Consider the following 20330-nt stretch of genomic DNA (forward strand, 5'->3'; position numbering starts at 1 on the left):
TAGTTGAAAGATAATTTTCAAATAGGGGAGTTTGACACTTACAAATGTGTGTAAAATCTAAAATGAAGGGCATGAAAAATGAAAAAAACGTCATCAAATTTTCATTTGATGGGCATAGAGAATTTGAAATTCTAGGCCTGATGGGAACCCTTTTGGTCTCCATGGATCTCCCATGGGAACCATTTTGATCGCCAAGATTAGGGAGGAGTACCCTGATAGAATGATGCTTACCTTCTTTGTTTTCCTTTCTCCCAAGGTGTCTGACACAATGGTGGAGCCTTACATTTCCACGCTTTGTATGCATCAGTTGGTGGAGAAACCATACAAGCAGGCCTGGAATTTCAAATTCTTGCAGTTCGTCAAATGAAAATTTGATGACGTTTTAGTATTTTTAACGCTTTTCCTTTTACGTTTTAAGCGAATTTGTGAGTGTCGACTTCTTTTTATCAAAAAATTCTCTTTTAGCTACGTTTTGCATTTCAACTTTATTTTTCATGACTCTCATTTTATGTTTTAAGCAAATTTGTGAGTGTCAACCTCTCTTTATAAAAAAAAACTGTCTTTTTTCATGGTTGAATTGAGGCTTCTGTGATCCATAACAATTATAAGAAGAAATTTCGGTGTAAATCACATTTAGAAAATCTTTGTCGACGCGTTTTGAACTAGCTAGTGTGGTTTATCGTCAAGACAAGTTAAGGATTCAGATCATGGTTGCATATTAAATAGGGAGAGCAGATCCTCCAAACGGCTAAGTTGACTAGGTTGACCAACAACGGCTATAAAGAAAAATGACTATATAATATTATAATGTTAAAAGGTGAAAAAATAAAAAATAAAATAAAATATTTCACTATAATTATAATATTAATTTTTTTTATTACCTTTTGGCTAAAATAAATAGTATTACATTCGATATATAATATATTATAATTTAATTAATTAATTTATTATTATTATTATTTTTAATATACTATATATCCGAAAGTGATTCCATTTTATTCATATAATATTCTTTGGTCAATAATATATTTAATTCCTTATTGATTTATATACTAGGGATAAGTAAAGGGGGTTATTTTAGAAAGTTTTCCTTCAGTTATTAAATTAATTTAATCACTAGGGAAAAGTAAAGGGGGTTTTTCTATAGATTTAGTGGAAATAATAAACTATTAATGAATATTGGTTAAATTTCTATTTATTTATTTACAAATAGAAATATTTATTTATTTAATCTATTTATTTAATATTCTAAGGTTGTTAAATTAATTTATTTAAATAAGTATTTATATCACTAGGGATGAGTAAAAAAGGGGGCTTTTTTAATAAAGTTTATTAAATGGAAATAATAAACCATTAAAGAATATTAGTTAAGTTTTTATTTATTTATATCTTTCAGGAAAAAATAAATAGAATGACACATATTAAAAAAGAAGAAGGTCAGGAACAGGACCATTAGTAAACCACCGAGCCAAAAGCAGAAACCCTAGGAGGAAGGAAAAGACAAGGTTCCAAGAGAAACATCAAAAGCTTGAAAAAGCTAAAAAAGTGGGGGAAAGGAAAAGCATGACTAGGAAGAAAGGGTGGGGATCCAACAACTACTGATCTTCCAGCCATCATGTTTATTGAGATTGTTAAGCCTTCTTTCAATTTCAATAGCTTCCTTGAATTTACGGTGATGGAACTACACAACCTTGGCAATAACCTTGGCCTCCTCTATACAAACCTGATGCTTGGTATTTTATGCATGCTCTGCTAACACTGAAGACTTGGTTCTCCCATGTCTTAGGTCAGCTGCATGTTCGTTGATCCTCTGATGGATGGAGCGCCCTGTTTCCCCGATATAGGGGGTCCCACAAGAACAAGGGATCAAGTAGACACCCTTCATGTCTTTATGGTCAATGGGATCTTTCACTAATCAGAGGGATTTACGAATGGTGTTGAGGGGCCTAAAGGTTGAGGGAATATCATACTTCTTAAGGATCCAAGCAATTTTGTCCGTGGTTCCCTGGACATAGGGAAGATGGACACCTAGTCGGCGTTCTTTAGGTTCTTTTTTAATTAACGAATTTTTAGAGGCTTTAAGGAAAGCCTTCTGACCTAGGCACCTATTATAGCCATTCTCCATAAAGACATTAATGAGATGGGATCTCTCCTTATCGAAGCTCTCATTATCAAAAATCCTAAGGGCAGGAGTGGCGACGGTGTTAAGAACACCCATCTTTTGAGCAGCGAAATGATGGGAATCGGCATGAAGATACTGCTCAGTATGCGTTTTCTTTTGGAACATTGAGTGGGAGAGTGAACCATCCTTATTCTTAGATATAAGAATATCTAGGAAAGGGAGGCAACCATTGACCTCTTTTTCCATGGTGAACTTAATGGCAGAGGACTGATAGTTGAGGTGATTGAAGAAGAGATCCAACTCCTCTTGGCCATGGGACCATATGACATTAGTGTGATCTACATACCTTTTCCACAGCTTGGGAAGGAGACGAGCCGAGGCTAAAGCTTTGGCTTCAAAATCTTCCATAATTTTTTTTTAATATTACAATTACAGTGAAATATTTTATTTTTTTATTTTTTTCACCTTTTAACATTATAATATTATCTAGTCGTTTTTCTTTATAGCAGTTGTTGGTCAAGCTAGTCAACCTAGCCGTTTGGAGGATCTGCTCTCCCTATTTAATATGCAGCCATGATCTGACTCCTCAACTTGTCCTAAGGATGAACCACAGTAGCTGGTTCGAAACGCGTCGACAAAGATTTTCTGAATGTGATTTACGCCGAAATTCCTTCTTATACTTTTTTCATTTCAACCTTCATTAATCTCCGCCTTTTAATCTCCACGTTTTAAGCAAATTTATGAATATCAACCTCCCCTTATCAAAAACTCTTTTTCAACTACTTTTTACATTTTAGAATTGATTAATCTTCTTCCCAGAGTATTTTTGTTTTTTTTCCTAAATTAGCTAAACAAAAAAGGCTTATTTCAACATGAAGCCTTGTGAAAAGCTAAACAAAATAGTTATGTTAAGCACGCTAATCGTGAAAATTTTGCTTTAAACAAAGGAAAGAAAAATAGGAGAACAATAGGGGAGCACAACAACAATAATCTTTTCTCTAATATAAAGAGGTTAATTTTGAAAAATTTGCTTTAAACAAAGAAAAGGTGAATAGGAGAATAATAGGGGAGCACAACAACAATGTTGGAAGGGCCCATGAAGGTTTAATAATCTTTTCTCTAATATAGAAAGCAAAAGTAGACATGACAGGGTTGTGATTTGGATATTTAATATAGAAAAATCAATAATTGATTTTATTTTATAACTATTTAATATATAAAATTACATATATTTTTTATAAAAATAAAAGAATGTATATATATTATAATAAAAATTAAATGATATATAAATTTATATAAATTTTAATTTTAACTATTTAATAAATATGTTTAAATATTAACCAGTGATGAGTTTATATATTTTGTTCTATAAATATTCAATAGATAAAAATTTTAATCATCATAAAATTAAATTATATCTTTTTGCCCTTTTCTTTCCAAACCAAAACCATACCCCACTAAGTTTGAACTCTCTTCTTGACCGGTTCAGTCCGTTCATAATTCTAGGCATTACAAACACTCTTCTATAACAGTTCAGTCCATTCATAATTCTAAGCATTACATTGATTTGTAGAGGTATTATCAAAATTGACAGTTGAAATTTGAAATTAAACGTCATTTTGACAAGTTACAAGTATATAACCCACGTCAAGGTTGACATGGAAATTTTTTCAATGGCCGTCCAATACATCTTGGAACACGAAATACCTACAAGACGTCAAATTCCAATCCTGCATACGAGTGTATGGCACTGGACATTGAAGCCCTTTACGACATCTGATTCAGGACTCTCAAGCTCACAACTCCTAGCTTCGGTGATTTGAACCATCTGATATCTGCAACAATGAGTGGAGTCACCTGCTGCCTGAGGTTTCCTGGTCAGCTTAACTCAGATCTAAGGAAACTGGCAGTGAATTTGATCCCCTTCCTTCATCTTCACTTCTTTATGGTGGGATTTGTCCGTTGACTTCACGTGGTTCACAACAATACAAAGCCCTCACCATTCTGGAACTGACACAACAGATGTGGGATTACAAGAACATGATGTATGTTGCAGATCCACGTCACAGCAGGTACCTTACTGCATCTGCCATGTTCAGAGGCAAGATGAGCACCAAAGAGGTGGATGAACAGATGATGAATATTCAGAACAAGAATTCCTCTTCTTTGTGGAGTGGATCCCCAACAATGTGAAATCCAGTGCATGTGATATCCCGCCAAAAGGCCTGTCCATGTCGTCCACGTTCATTGGGAACTCAACATCCATTCAGGAGATGTTCAGGAGAGTGAGCGAGTAGTTCACTGCCATATTTAGGAGGAAGAGAATATGTAACTTTGAAATATTGACTACCATTATTATTCACCCAACCACTCAAACTTACACTTTCTGAAATAAACTCACGGTCTTCACACAACCTCGTAATTTAAATTTTCTAATCTTCAACTTTTCGAAACATCAACTACCATTATTATTCAATCAACTACTCAAACTAACATCCTTCTGAAATAAGCCCACGCTCTTCACCCAACCTCGTAGCTTAAGTTTTCTATATTCAACTTCTGGACAAAACAATAAAAACATAAGAGGCCTATTAACAGAGGCCCAACCTAAAGTTCTGTTCTTTTATTAACCCGATACAGAATTGCGGGACCATCACAGGAATAGAAACATGATGAGCACTCATGCTTCACAAAACATCGCGGCTCCGTTTCCTATGTTCATCTTATGGGGAAAACAAAACAACGTAAAAATGAGAGGCCTGTCAACAGGGTCTGGGGAGAAACTTAACTTCGAAACATGGACTACCATTATTATTTATCCAACCACTCAAACGAACATTTTTCTGAAATAAGTCCAGACTCTTCACACTACCTGACATTTTTCTGAAATAAGTCCAGACTCTTCACACAACCTGGTAACTTAAATTTTCTATTTTCAATTTTTTAAAATATCCAACTACCATTATCATTCACCTAACCACTCAAACTAACATCTTTTTCTATCTTTAACTTCTTGAAACATCAACCACCATTATTATTTACCCAACCACTCAAAGTAACATCCTTCTGAAATAAGCCCATACTCTTCGCCCAACCTCATAACTTAAGTTTTCTCCCTTTAACTTCTAGACAAAACAATAAAAACATAAGAGGCCTGTCAACAGAGGTTCGACCTAAAGTTCTGTTCTTTTATTAACAAGATACAGAATTGTGGGACCTTCACAGGAATAGAAACATGATGAGCACTCATCCTACACAAAACATCGCGACTCGGTTTCCTATGTTCATCTTATGGTGAAAACAAAACAATGTAAACATAAGAGGCCTGTCAACAAGGTCTTGGTTTAATTGGAAAGTCGCAGGAGAGTTCGCGAGCAGTTCACTGCCATATTTACCATATTTAGGAGGAAGGCCTTCTTGTTAAGCTCCATTGATTTACACAAAAGCTACCTTGATTTATGGAATTGCAGCTTTTCTTAACTTATGGAAACCAACTGCAGTAGTTTCCTTAAGTTAAGAAAATCAACTGCAATTACTAAATTTATAATTGGGAGCTACTAAAGTGGTCCATCACTTTGATCTGATCTCTACCTTGATTTGTGGTTTTTCTAACACATAGCTTTTAGAAGCTTGATGGAAGCTTAGCTATATGTTCATCTGTTTGGTCCCCAAGCTCATCTCTCAATCCCCTTCAGTTCTACACCATCTAGCTGAGATAGCAGAGCTTGGAAGTGCCTTCAGATTAGTTGTCTTCTTTTTCTTTTTTTTTTGCATGCGCAGCTGGAGCGTGGTGTTTCAGAAGGAAATTGCATCAACAGTTTCACCAATGGCTGGAGGTAATTCGTATCCCTGGGCATTAAGTTTCAGTGATTCTTTTCAGTTCTTTCCGCATGCAGAATCGCTGTTTAAGTTTATTAGTTTTCTAACAGTTGGTATCAGAGCCCTTTTACCTCTGCCTTGCTGTGTGTTGGCCAAGAAACAAATTTCGATCCACCGTTTCGTTCCATAATTTATTTCCTTTTGCGCAAACCGTGGGTCGTATACATGACCTGTGTATTATGTGCATTGGCCAATATCCTCGTTCTATGCAACTATCACCATTTTGTTGTTGGAAGTCAGAGTCGATCGCGCGCAAGTGTATGCAAAACAAAAGGTTGAATTTTCTTTGAATTTTCGTTCAATTTCCTTTATAAATTTTCTGATAGATGTTGTATTGGGACGATTATTGGCTACAAATGATCCTTTTATCAGAAATTTAGAGGGAATTTTGTTTGCAGAAAATATATTTTATCTGCAGTTTTGTCCCGGGCGATTTACATCGTCAAAACCTTAAAAACAGGGGAATTTTGAATCCGCCTGTTATCTCAAGGCTCATATATTGCCAGCGCGCATTAATGACGCAGTTTATGAAATAGCTCAAATCTTAGGGTAATTTGTGGTCAAGAGTTCAATTCTTGCGGAGGAGTTTTGTCTTCCCGCGAATCCGATCCATACAAAACTTCAATTATTATTGCTGTGTATGGGGACTGGATGGCTCGGCCTAATTGAGGGCAATCCATAAAGTTTTTCCATGTTCTTATCTTTCGTCTCTGAAAATGATGACAATTCATAAATTAGGGGCAAGGTGTACAGTAACATTTTCTGCTTTTTATGGCTCCTTCCTCGTTTTATAGTTTCCATGAAACTCAGCTGTTGTTGTATTTTTCTATGAGTTGTTGAACTTATTTTTGTTAGAGTAAGCGCCAAGGTTAGTCCCAAAATTTAGCGTTCCATGGTTCAAATTTGGAGTATGTATAGGAATTATGAATTCGATCCAGTGAATCCGTAAGATTCATTGCAGTAATTCGCATGGTGGCAAAAGGTTATTAAAATTGCCATCAATGCAAATGTATTTATATTACTATTCTTTATTTGGTTTTCGAATCGATGCAAGTTAATCATAACTGATTGATTCTGCTAATCAACAATGACAGTTGAATCGGTAACATAATAATCGTTATCATATATATTTAATCCATTATTCAGTGCTTTATGCGAGCCTTGTTTCTGATCTCTTGATATTTTGTAAAGTGTTTTCCAATAGTGGTTCACGTAGGGGAATGCTCTTTTCTAGTGTTTTCTAGTGGGAGCTATGAACCCCAAGGCGCTTTAATATGGTGCATGAAACAATTTTTTTTTTTGGTCTCTGGTTCATTAACTTAAGTACTAGTTTCTTCATTTTAGAAACAGGATTCTCTGAATTGCCCATTAGAATTTTCTAAAGGGAGAGGCTAAGGCTGTGATGGGGAAGATCTCCAGCGTTTTATTGACGGCTATGTCGCCGTTCCTGAGAATCTAGCAGCCGCAATGAAGCCCGTCGTATGATGTATTGGCATTGCCATATGTGGTGAAAGGAGGTCGACGGGTCGAATCCTCCGACCGATGTTCCTCTTGCATTTTGTAACGCATTATATATATCATATATTTAATGATTGGCATTAAAGTTTGTTTATCGTATAATATATGGTTACGATATTAATAAGGTCGTTGCGATATGGCTATGATATGGTTCAGAACCTTCGATTCATCACTTGTCACATGTTCAAACTCCGACGGTTAAAATTAACCCCAATTTTAGCCTATATAAGAGTTTAGTCTTTTGTTTTGAATATTTCAAATTTGCAGTTTTATTTCCAAATTGTTTAGAGCCCATTTTGTAATTAATTTAAGAATTAGTCTTAAATAAATTATGGGACAGTTAGACTAAGGAATGTAAATTTGATTTTGCTGGAAAAATATTACAGTTATATGGAGTTTATTAAAATGTCATTTTGACTTACTCCTTTCAGTAAACATTATTTTTCTCTCTGGTTAAGTTTTGTTTATACAGCAAAATAATGTCTAGTGATCCATATAATTTTAATTAATTAGAGAATAGCCACAGCATCTTTAATTAAATAAAATTATATATTGATTGGCAAGATCACATAAAGATTATTTAGACATTAAATTGTAATTAATTACACTGAATATAATAAATTTTATCCCACAGGAATTTTTATTATATTTATGTGATTAATTAGGATAAAATTTCATAACCTACCCACAGGAGTTATGAATTAATAAGTTTTATCATAAAGTTTTATTGAATCTGTTTGAATTGAAAATTTAGCCCACAGGCAATTTTCATGTCATTTGATTCAATTCTTTTTAGCATGTTTTACATTGGTAAAACATGAAAGTTCATAAAGTTTTATTGAATCTGTTTGAATTGAAAATTTAGCCCATAGGCAATTTTCATGTCATTTGATTCAATTCTTTTTAGCATGTTTTACATTGGTAAAACATGAAAGTTTATTAAACCTCAACATAAGCATGTGATTCTTTATTTTGATGCAGTAGTACAACCTGCAAATTTCTCTGGAATTCGTTCTGACATTCCCGAACTTAAGGAAGTAATCTCATTTGTTTGTTATGAATCTAATATGTTTAATGTTAATATTAACACATGATGGATTGATTCTGGATCGACAATTCACATTTCGAATTCCTTGCAAAGGTTTGCAAAACCTAAGGAAGCCAGTGGGAAGTGAGCAAAGCATCTTATCAGGAAACAAGATGAGCTCGCATGTGGAAGCTATAGGAACATGTTATTTAGCATTAAGTAGCGGTTTTATTTTGGAGTTAGAAAAGACCTTTTATGTTCCAAGTTTTTCTAGAAACTTGATCTCAGTTTCAAGGCTTGTACCTTTTGGATATTCCTTAAACTTTTCAGAAAAGAATCTTTCAGTCTATTCTATAAATCTGATTATGTTGGGAATGGTATTTTGTCTAATGGTCTTTACTGCATTAATTTACAAAACAATGTCACATATGATTCAATGCATGTTCACACTGGCACTAAAAGACGATGGTTATTAACACTTCTTCATTAATAACACTTCGTCATTAATGATTGACAACACTTCTTCATTAATAACACATCTTCATTGATTCCCCTCTAGTCATGGTGAGCAATTGGTTTGCAAGCTCAAGAAGTCATTATATGGTTTAAAACAAGCATCCCGCCAATGGTATTTGAAATTCCATAATGTAATTTCTTCTTTTGGTTTTGTAGAAAACATTATGGATCAATGTATATACCTGAAGGTTAGTGGGAGTAAAATTTGTTTTGTTGTTTTATATGTCGATGACCTTTTTTGCTAGCAACCAATGATAAGGGTTTGCTACATGAGGTGATACAATTCCTCTCTAAAAGTTTTGATATGAAGGATATGGGTGAGGCATCTTATGTCATTGGCATTAAGATCCATAAAGACAGATTTCGAAGCATCTTGGGTCTGTTCCAGGAAACCTATATTAATAAAATTTTAGAGAGATTTCGGATGAAGGATTGTTCACCAAGTGTAGCTCCCATTGTGAAGGGTGATAGGTTCAATTTGAACCAGTGCCTGAAGAACGACTTTGAAAGGGAACAAATGAAGAACATTCCATATGCTTCTGTTGTCGGAAGCCTAATGTATGCTCAATTCTGCACAAGACCTGACATTGCATTTGTTGTGGGAATGTTGGGACGATATCAGAGTGATCCAGGTTTAGACCACTGGAGAGCTGCAAAGAAAGTAATGAGGTACCTTCAAGGGACCAAAGACTACATGCTTATGTATAGACGGACGGACAACTTGGAAGTAACTGGCTACTCAGATTCTGACTTTGCTGAATGTGTTGATTCACGCAAATCAACATCAGGATACATTTGCCAAGTAGACCTTGATTGCCACTTCCACTATGGAAGCCGAGTTCGTCTCCTGTTTTGAGGCTACTTTACATGGTGTATGGCTTAAGAATTTCATTTCTGGGCTTAGAATTATGGATTCTATATCTAAGCCATTGAGAATATATTGTGATAATTCAGCTGCTGGTTTTATGGCTAAAAAAGTGGGAGTCGAAATAAACACATCGACATTAAGTATTTAGCTATAAGGGAACATGTTAAAGAAAATAAAGTGGTCATTGAGCACGTCAGCACTGAGTTAATGATCGCTGATCCTTTGACTAAGGGCATGCCACTGTTTAATTTCAAGGATCATGTATTGAATATGGGACTTGGTTCCATTATGCAGTTTTTCATTGTATGGACAATGTTAATGAAATTCTTAATTATTGTGATGTTTTTTCTCATATTTATGTGCACCTTAAGTTGATTTGAGAAAATTCATTTAAGAAGGACCAAGAATAAACATAAGGTTTATTCATTAAGATATTGTTGCCACATAAATTATAATAAGAATAAATGCATAGTAATACATGGAAGATAATACTCGTCATTAGAGGACTTATCGCCATGATTCATGTACCTATTACTTAATACAGATTATCAATGGTTTTTAAGTTGAGACATTAAGTTTGGAAGTATGGACCAAGTGGGAGAATGTTAAGCTCCATTGATTTACACAAAAGCTACCTTGATTTATGGAATCGCAGCTTTTCTTAACTTATGGAAACCAACTGCAGTAGTTTCCTTAAGTTAAGAAAATCAACTGCAATTACTAAATTTATAATTGGGAGCTACTAAAGTGGTCCATCACTTTGATCTGATCTCTACCTTGATTTGTGGTTTTTCTAACACATAGCTTTTAGAAGCTTGATGGAAGCTTAGCTATATGTTCATCTGTTTGGTCCCCAAGCTCATCTCTCAATCCCCTTCAGTTCTACACCATCTAGCTGAGATAGCAGAGCTTGGAAGTGCCTTCAGATTAGTTGTCTTCTTTCTATTTTTTTTGCATGCGCAGCTGGAGCGTGGTGTTTCAGAAGGAAATTGCATCAACAGTTTCACCAATGGCTGGAGGTAATTCGTATCCCTGGGCATTAAGTTTCAGTGATTCTTTTCAGTTCTTTCCGCATGCAGAATCGCTGTTTAAGTTTATTAGTTTTCTAACACTTCTTACATTGGTACACTGGTGAAGGCATGGATGAGATGGAATTCACTGAAGCAGAGAGAAACATGAATGATTTGGTGTCTGAATACATGCAATATCAGGATGCTAGTGCAGAGGATGATGAATACTATGATGATGAAGAATCAGCTCAGGAAAGCTAGGGCAAAAGCTTACGTAATGCCATCGACAACCGGTAGTTGTTTCAATGCCTAATAGTTGTTTGTTTGTGGAATTCATTTGCATTTCTTGTTCTTTCATGGTCTGCTTTGTTCTCATCGAAGGTTTTGGCATTGAATGCATAAACTTTGTATACAACTCCTACATTATGTCCTTGGTTTTGTTGATCATATTGAAATATTGAGAAGATGTAACTGCCCACCAAAATTATATGCGAAATTCAATCATGCTTGGACACTCCTCTGTATTATATGTTATATAATTATGGTGTTGAATGGCTTTGTAAGACTATAATATGTTTATGGGATTTGTAAATAGGAAATACAACAATTCTCTACAAATTCAAACTAGGGGAGTACATGAGAACAATGCCCACTATAGGATTCAATATAGAGATTGTAATGTTTAAGAATCTGAGCTTCACTGTTTGGGACATAGGGGGCCAAGATAAAACAGTATATGGTCAATGCCCAGGTATATTCCAGAGTTTTTATCTGTTATTACTGGAAGTTGGCTCCCGATTTCTCTTTTAAGAAGTTTGTTTCTTTAAGCATCTTCTATCTGTGGAGACAGTATATGGTCAATGCCCAGGTATATTCCAGAGTTTTTATCTGTTATTACTGGAAGTTGGCTCCTGATTTCTCTTTTAAGAAGTTTGTTTCTTTAAGCCATGTCTGTATATGCTGGATTCATTTAGTAAATTCATGATATAGCATTGTTGGATTCATTAGATAAATTTATGACATGAGATTTTTTGTTTGGGGGATTTTATAATGTGTATATGTTGGATTTGGATTCATTTGTAAAATCTATGGCTTTTTATCATTGGTGGGATTCACTCGATAAATTTATGTTTGTTTGTGGACATGAACTTTCATAATAATATATACTCTATAGATATCATAATATATATTATTTCAGATTCACTCAGCAAATCTCATATATTATATGATTGTTGTTTTGTATATAGATGTTAAATTTTATAGATACATAGATATTTTTTTTTAATGTAGATTGTAGATTTTTTGTATCTAAGAGATATAAAGTAAAGTTGACAGTCAACTTTTCTTATATTCCCAAAATGTTCAAATTTTTTACAGTAATCTTGTTCATGATTCTTTTGTTTTACAGGGTAATGTTATCTCAAGCTATGTGCAAATAAGCACTCAAGTAGGTAAAAGGGTGTTTGCAAGAAGTGGAGAAAACTCTGAATGAATTCATAGTCCATCTTTAGTGTTAGGCTGTGATTTTATCTTGTGGCTTTGTTATTTTCATGTCAATATTGTTCTTACTTATGCATTCATAACGAGATCAGGATGTTTTTCATATCTGTTTTTGTTCTTTGCTGCGAGTTGGAGCTCATCTGACTGTGGATTCTATTTGAGCCAATGTTGATTGCCATCTCTTCTTTTTCTTTTATAATAGAGTTTTTGTGGTGTATGCTAGAGTTTTTAAATTGACTGTTTTACTTCAACTTTTGATGTATTTTCATGTATGTTTTATTAGTTTGGTTGTATCTTATAACATTGACTTGAAATCAAAACCATAGCGTTGGACAAGATTTGGTAACTTCACAAAGGTTTATTCTTGGTGTGATAGGCTTGGAGTTTGTCTTGTTTGCTGGCATGATTTTGAATTATTATGAGTGGAAAGTGTCCTAAAAGCACATGATTGTTTAACAAGAAGATGATATATGTTGGGATGCATTTGTTGTGTTTCAATAGATTTTAGTTTGTCTCTGCATATCCAAAATCCAATACATTTTTTGGCTGCTTGATTGTATTATTTTTGGTTTTCTAAGTGGTTTGGGCCCTATGATGAGTGCATGCTTTGGCTCTAGAAAATGTGACCTTGGGGCATAAAAGTAGTAAGTGTGACTTAAGAAAAGGCAAGGATTTATACTTGTTAAAGAGAAACTCCTTTCATGAGTTGTATTGTTGTTATTTTAGGTTTTGTTATTTCATGGATTTTATATAAATTTCAGCTCGATATGTGTACTAAATTGTATGCTTTTGGAGACTAATATAATATTATGTTTGTTGCGCAGTTTGAGTTTGGCTTCTCAACATTGCCTTTGTGTCCAGTTTTTTGTTCAATCATGGCTTTCATTCGTTCACTTCAAGCAGAAGATATGACAATGATATCTAATCCCAAAAAGGTAAAGAATAATTGTTGTTTGATGATTTCATGCCTCACAATATCAACTTTAAAATCTTTCCAACATGCTGATTGTGCCTTGAGTGCGTTGGATTTATCACATATAAACATGTTGATTGTGCCTTGAGTGTGTTGGAAGAACCCATCAAGATGATTGATGGTAGAATGGTTGTCTGTAATTTGGCTGCTGTTGGGAAGCAACAATCGTAGTTGAACCAACTCCTTCAACAACCCATACAACCAGTTAATCCCTTTCAACTCCAACAACACCTTCTTCCACCCATGGTACCTGTACAACCCATACAACCAGCTAATCCCTTTCAACCAGCTACAACGGATCCTAACTTAAGAAGGGTCTATGTGGGTAATGTTCCTGAACACATGCAACATGCTAGAATGACTAATTTTTTCTCTCGTTATGGAGACATTGAAGAAGGCCCTGGTGGTTGATAGACAAACTGGTAAGTCTAAAGGATACTCCCTTATTCTTTACAAAATAATTGAAGCAACAAATCGAACCCTGGAAGACCTTGTTAAATCAATAGATGGGCATCAACTTTTTTGTAAATCAGCATTTGAAGGGAAAAAGCAGAAAGTTGCAGCAAACCAGGGCCAAGTTGTTCCTAATTTGAAGGATAAAGGTGATGTAAATCATGTTTCACAATATGGTGGATTGGGTCATGGGCCAGTCAACCTGCCACTTATTGGTCATCAGAATATTGTGAACCCAACATCAGTACCAGTTACCAGTCTAAATCCATATGGATTAAGTGATGCAACACTGCCAAGTTTGTCTATAGACCTTGTTGCAATAAACCTCCCTTATTCATTAAACTCTTCAGCACTGTTGGACTTGGGCTACCAACTTCTTCTCCAAGGAACAACTTCTGGTCAAGCATCAGTAGGTGCAGGCAATTACGGTCTTGGTCCATATGGATCCTCCGGATATGGAAGTCACTCATATAGTAGTTTTGGAGGTGCAACATCTCACTATGGGATTTATTCAAGTTCATCTGTTTCCCAAACTACTCCATATGATGGAGCAAGTCATTTCCCCCTTACATTTCATCAAAGTAAACTCCGAGGGACATCTCCATCATCGGGAGTTCTAACTGGCATGCGGTCTTACTACACATCCTAGGTTTGTGCTCATTCTTATTCTTCTTCTCCCATTTGTTTTAGTTCATTTTCAATTGTATTTATATATATTTGAAATGTTTGTTTTGATCTTTTGTTTTCCACTATATGTCAAACACCACTTATGAATCTGCGAGCATTTTTCTTTGGATCTCCTTTATTATTTTTCTTCTAACTTCTTTCTCTGGCAATTGATGAGAATAAGTTTGGAGCAAGGTTGGCAAAATAACTTGTTTCTAGCATTTTTTGTCTTGTTTTTAGTTTATTGTCACTACTTTTTAAAAGGTACCCTTTTGAATAATCAAATACCTTAGCTTCTTTCTCTAGGGGATGTGATGAGAATAAACATAAGTCATTGTGGTAATTGAGGATACTAGTTGGTATTAAGTATGGAGTTAAAGTTAGGTTGGCCAAATCATAGAGAAAATTTGTGTTATAATTATGGTGTATGATTACTATATGTGAGGGCAATTGTAGGCAAGATGTCATGGGCATAAAGGGCACATGGTTTACAGAGTACATTTTAGCATGTGTTCCATATTCAGAATATGTTATCTTAACTTATTTTACTATTAAATTACCAGTTGTTGTTAAGCTATGTGCAAATAAGCACTCCAGAAAATATTGAATTGTATGAGAGTGGTTAGGTAAAAGGGTGTTCGCAAGAAGTGGAGAAAACTCAGAATGAATTCGTAGTCCATATTTAGTGTTAGGTTGTGATTTTATCTTATGGCTTTGTTATTTTCATTTCAATATTGTTCTTACTTATGCATTCATAACGAGATCAAGATGTTTTGCATATCTCTTTCTATTCTTTGTTGCCAGTTAGAGCTCATCTCACCGTGGATTCTATTTGAGCCAATGTTGATTGCCATATTTTCTTTTTCTTTTATCATAGAGTTTTTGTGGTGTATGTTAGAGTTTTTAAATTCACTGTTTTACTTCAACTTTTGATGTATTTTCATGTATGTTTTATTAGTTTGGTTGTATCTTATAACATTGACTTGAAATCAAAACCATAGTGTTGGACAAGATTTGGTAACTCCAAGGAGGTTTATTCTTGGTGTGATAGGCTTGGAGTTTGTTTTGTTTGCTAGCATGATTTTGAATTATTATGAGTGGAAAGTGTCCTAAAAGAACATGATTGTTTAACAAAAAGAGGATATATGTTGGGATGCATTTGTTGTGTTTCAACATATTTCAGTTTGTCTCTGCATATCCAAAATCCAATACATTTTTTGGCTGCTTGATTGTTTTATTTTTTATTTGCTAAGTGGTTTGGGCCCTGAGATGACTACATGCTTTGGCTCAAGAAAATGCGACCCTAGGGCATAAAAGTAGTAAGTGTGACTCAAGAAAAGGAAAGGATTCATATTTGTTAAAGAAAAACTCCTTTCATGAGTTGTATTGTTGTTATTTTAGGTTTTGTTATTTCATGGACTTTATATAAATTTCAGCTTGATATGTGTACTAAATTGTATGCTTTTGGAGACTAATATAATATTGTGCTTGTTGCGCAGTTTGAGTTTGGCTTCTCAACATTGCCTCTGTTTCCATTTTTTTGTTCAATCATGGCTTTCATTCATCCACTTCAAGTAGAAAATATGACAATGATATCTAAGCCCAAAAAGGTAAAGAATAATTGTTGTTAGATGATTTCATGCCTCACAATATCAACTTTAAAATCTTTCCAATATTTAGTGGTAGTCCTTATGTATTGCTTCTCACTGCAGTCACATACTTTTCCCCTTGTAGTTCTGAAAGTTGAGGAAAATTCAAGGGCCGCATCATCATCATCATAATCTCTTCTTAAAATACCCCAACCATCTACTTCTCTGAAAAAATGTTTACAACCCTAATATTCTGATAAAATCTAGCATCTTTTGTGGGCTCTCTTCCATTAAACCCTACTCCCATTCCATAGAAGAACACATAGAAGGTTGTTTTTGGAAAGAAAGGGGGTTATCCTATTGTTTTATCTTTGTTTCTCCATACATAGAAGGTTTTTTTTGGAAAGAAAGGGGGTTATCCTATTGTTTTATCTTTGTTTTTCCTTGCCTTGTAAACTTGATTTTAGTATCTTTTAGTTTTTTTTATGGAAATTCTTATAGGAAGGGTTCTAAATTTTGAACAATCAACATATGCATTCTAGCAACAATTGTAGTAGAAGAATCCCAAAAAAAGTCAAAGAAGAGGGAAAACAAAACGAAATGACTTTCCATTGTTGTGCTTTTATTTTATTTAACTTATTGTACTTCCTATCTGGAGTGTCTTGTAGATCATTGAAATCTTATAGTCGTTCATGTAACTAATTCTCTAGAAATATTTATTATTTTTGTAGCAAATTGTTAGGAACTAGAATGGCATGTAGGCATGGTTGAGAAAAAAGGGTGGTGAAAATGAAATGGATCAACATCGATAATATAATCATAACCTTTAGTCATGTATTGTCTTTAGTTGTCCTTTCACTTTACTTTATCAACTCTTTGATTAAAGTATATTTTTTCTAGTTTATCCTTGATTGGTGATGTGACATTGTGTCATCTTTTCGATGAATATTGTTGATTGTCTCATATGACTATGGTATCTCTGCAAATTATGAGAAATTTTTTTATAATTTCTTCATGTCACTTCTTATGCATAAGACATGAGCCCCATAGTGGATAATGGTGTGATGTATACTATTTACAATGTTGCATTTTATATGTTGGAGCGGTGACATGATTACCTATAGGGATTCCTATGGAGGTACAAGGTACCATGCAGAAGTTGAGATACTCCAAATTTTCATATATATATATATATATATATATATATAAGTCGTGCCTCTAGGATATTCTATTTAGAATTTGAAGGCTTGGATATGAAATTTTCAATTATTTGTAGCTTTTCATCAATCCTATACCCTCCCTATAGAACTAAACATAATTTGCAAAAATTTTCTTGCTGGTGAACAATTAGATGGGAATTTTTCTTAAGTGGATAGGGTTTAATGAAAAATTATTAAAAATGAACAAGGATGAATATGGAATGGAAATAAAATAGAATGAGATGGAAGTGAAAATGAAAACTAGTAATGATGAGATAGATATGGTAATGTATGGAATGGAATAGTTTTGCTACAAAGTGAAAATAAGTGCTTTGATGTCCTTGCAATGATTTTTTTTTAATTTTTTTATATCCTTGTACTTTATACTAATGTGATTTATGCTTCTCTATTTCAAGTTTGTCCTATGGTAGGCTCTTCAATTACTTATAATTTCTTAACAGATAAATTAGAAACTATGCATGTCATTTGGAACTTGTGAACTATTGTGCATCGTTTATGTTAATATAATATGTTAAGTGCTAAAGAAATTGTAGTATTAATTAATTTATTTATTATGGAGTGTAGGTGTTATTTTTTGTTTTGTGTATCCTGGTGTGCACTATGGATATTAGCCAAAATTTTGTACTTACAATTTTAAGATATGTTTATTGGTTACATTTCAGGATCATTGTTATTGATTGTTGTATTTTGACATATTGAATTAATTAATAATGAGAAGCACTCCCAATTAGTTTTCTAGACCCCATAGCCAGTAGGATTCAAGCATGTAGCTCATTAGTCATAATTCCATCATGAATATTCATTTTTCTTACTTTTTGGCATGCAAATCAGTCACAACAGATTTACATGATTCACAAGGTGAGAAATCAATATTTGATGTAATTGCATATTTTAGGTTTGATAATTATAGGTTATAAATGTCTTCAAAGTTTCACTTCTAATTGAGTATTCAGCTAAACATATTGAGTATCTTATATGTAATTATTTTTCCTTCCACCCACTTTTTATAACTTTCATAACCATTAGGTAGGGACCTACAACTTCATTGCTATTTTATTTGTTTATTAAGATATTTTCCAAGACCTTACAATGTTTTATAATTTGTTCAAAGTTGTAGAATTTACAATCTATAAAGTTTCAAGGTCTGATTTTTTAAAATCTAATTTTTTAAAGGCTGCTAGCTCATTGGAAGAGCACTTGCTTTGTAAGCAAAAGGTTGGTGTTTTGATTCCATCGTGCCCTGATATTGATATGAAATGACGATGATTAGTTTTTGGTTACGAAGACTCTTTTGACCATCACCGATAAGATTATGGTGACATTTTTTTATCCTCACCAAAATATGAAATGGTGTCAGTCAAAGAACACCACTATATATATGTATCAATAGTAATGACCATGTAAGGTCCATCATCATAAATTGTTGTTGTTCATATGAAATGGTGACGGTCAATGAATGTCACCATATATATGCATTAATAGTGACGACCATGATTCCATCACAATAAATCGTTGTTTTTCATATGAAATGATGACAGTCACTATCCATCATGATAATCATTATTCGTGATGAACCTTGAGTGCCACCATAGCACCTACACCTTTGGTGACATTCATTTTTTTGGTGGCAGAGGTTAAGATCCGTCACCATTGCTCATATGAAATGGTGACAGTCATTATCTGTCATTATAAATCATTATTGGTGATGGACCTTGAATGTCAGCACAACACCTATACTTTTGGCGACGCCACCTTTGGTGACGTTCAATTTTCAGTGACGAGGGCTCTTTTGACCGTCGTAAAATTTTTTGACCATCACTAATGACCTTTTTTCTTGTAGTGATCTTCGTTGTGTTGTTTCATGCTATGTTACAAACCACTCTATGGTGAAGCCAACTTGTCCATCGGGTGTGGAGGAATTGTGACAGTATCTCCATGAATCCTCCTCGACCTAATGAAATGCCCCATGGATCTAATTGAACTGAGCTCTCATGTAGTGATCCTTCGTAATGCAATGTGGGTCATACGGTTAAAGCTTCGGAGGTCAAATGGGTACTTCTTCATCTATTCAGCTTCCACATCTGCTTGCTTGATGCTTCGGATCTCATATAACCCAATCCATAATGGAAGAGTGGGCCAAGGTTCCTTCTTCTTCCACTGTAGCCTAGATGTCAATCCCACTGAGATATGATACGCTACTTCCTGCATGATAAGCATGTCTAATGAAAACTTTGGTAGAACATGCGGAGGCTTCTCCGCACTGAACACTCAGATGAATGTGTCAGTCGATGAGGCATACCAATCTATAATGACTAACAATTCCTTCATTACTTCTTCTGACATGCAGGGTGGATCCTGTTCGAATATCAATCTAGACACTGGGGTGAGAAAGTGGTTGGAAAACCATATGATCACTCCTCTGAAGCTGCACTCAAACAATAACTTGAAATACGTGTTCACAATAGTCTCCACTATTGACCATGCTCACTCTAAGCCCAGGAAATCATGTCGGGCACAGACTACATCTAGAATGTAGGTGAACTGTAAATATCTACATGCATGCCTTCAAGTGATAGTCAAGCCTTCGTGAGTTTCTCCTTCAGCTGATGAGCTAGTATGCCGGACCAGTTGCATGGTCTTCCTTCTCTAGCTAGTTGGACCAGTGTGACCACCCAACTCTAAGGGAAGGTCTCAGTGCTCCCTTGGCCACTTAGTCAACATGTGAATATGACCAAGTATTGGTATGCCTCCTCAATATCTTCATCTTATAGATCTGTTTGGGGGCCATCGTGAAACGAGCTGGCTCCTTTATCCAATCCTCTAGAATGTCTCTAGAGTGGCCTATACTATTGAGCAAGCTGAACGGGGGAGTCATGACAGTCATGGGCTTAGTCATTTGATACATCACATCGTAATATCATGCCCAGAAGGTTGCAAGCTTCATCCTATTGACATTGTTCAAGGTCATCTTCTCGAGGTTAGTGTGAGA

At 34.6% G+C, this 20330-nt stretch overlaps 2 pseudogenes; both read left to right on the forward strand.

Moving 5' to 3' along the window:
- The window catches only part of LOC149236567 (tubulin beta-2 chain-like), a 34468-nt pseudogene extending 23216 nt beyond the window's left edge, over positions 1 to 11252 (forward strand).
- Positions 11253 to 11676: 424 nt separating this feature from the next.
- Positions 11677 to 14515, forward strand: LOC149236570 (uncharacterized; annotated as a pseudogene).
- The last annotated feature ends 5815 nt before the right edge of the window (positions 14516 to 20330 follow it).

The sequence above is a fragment of the Pinus tabuliformis genome, chromosome 8 (assembly GCF_031772625.1).
Source record: "Pinus tabuliformis cultivar Carrire ecotype Pingquan chromosome 8, CPIR1, whole genome shotgun sequence".
In the NCBI taxonomy this organism is placed as follows: domain Eukaryota; kingdom Viridiplantae; phylum Streptophyta; class Pinopsida; order Pinales; family Pinaceae; genus Pinus; species Pinus tabuliformis.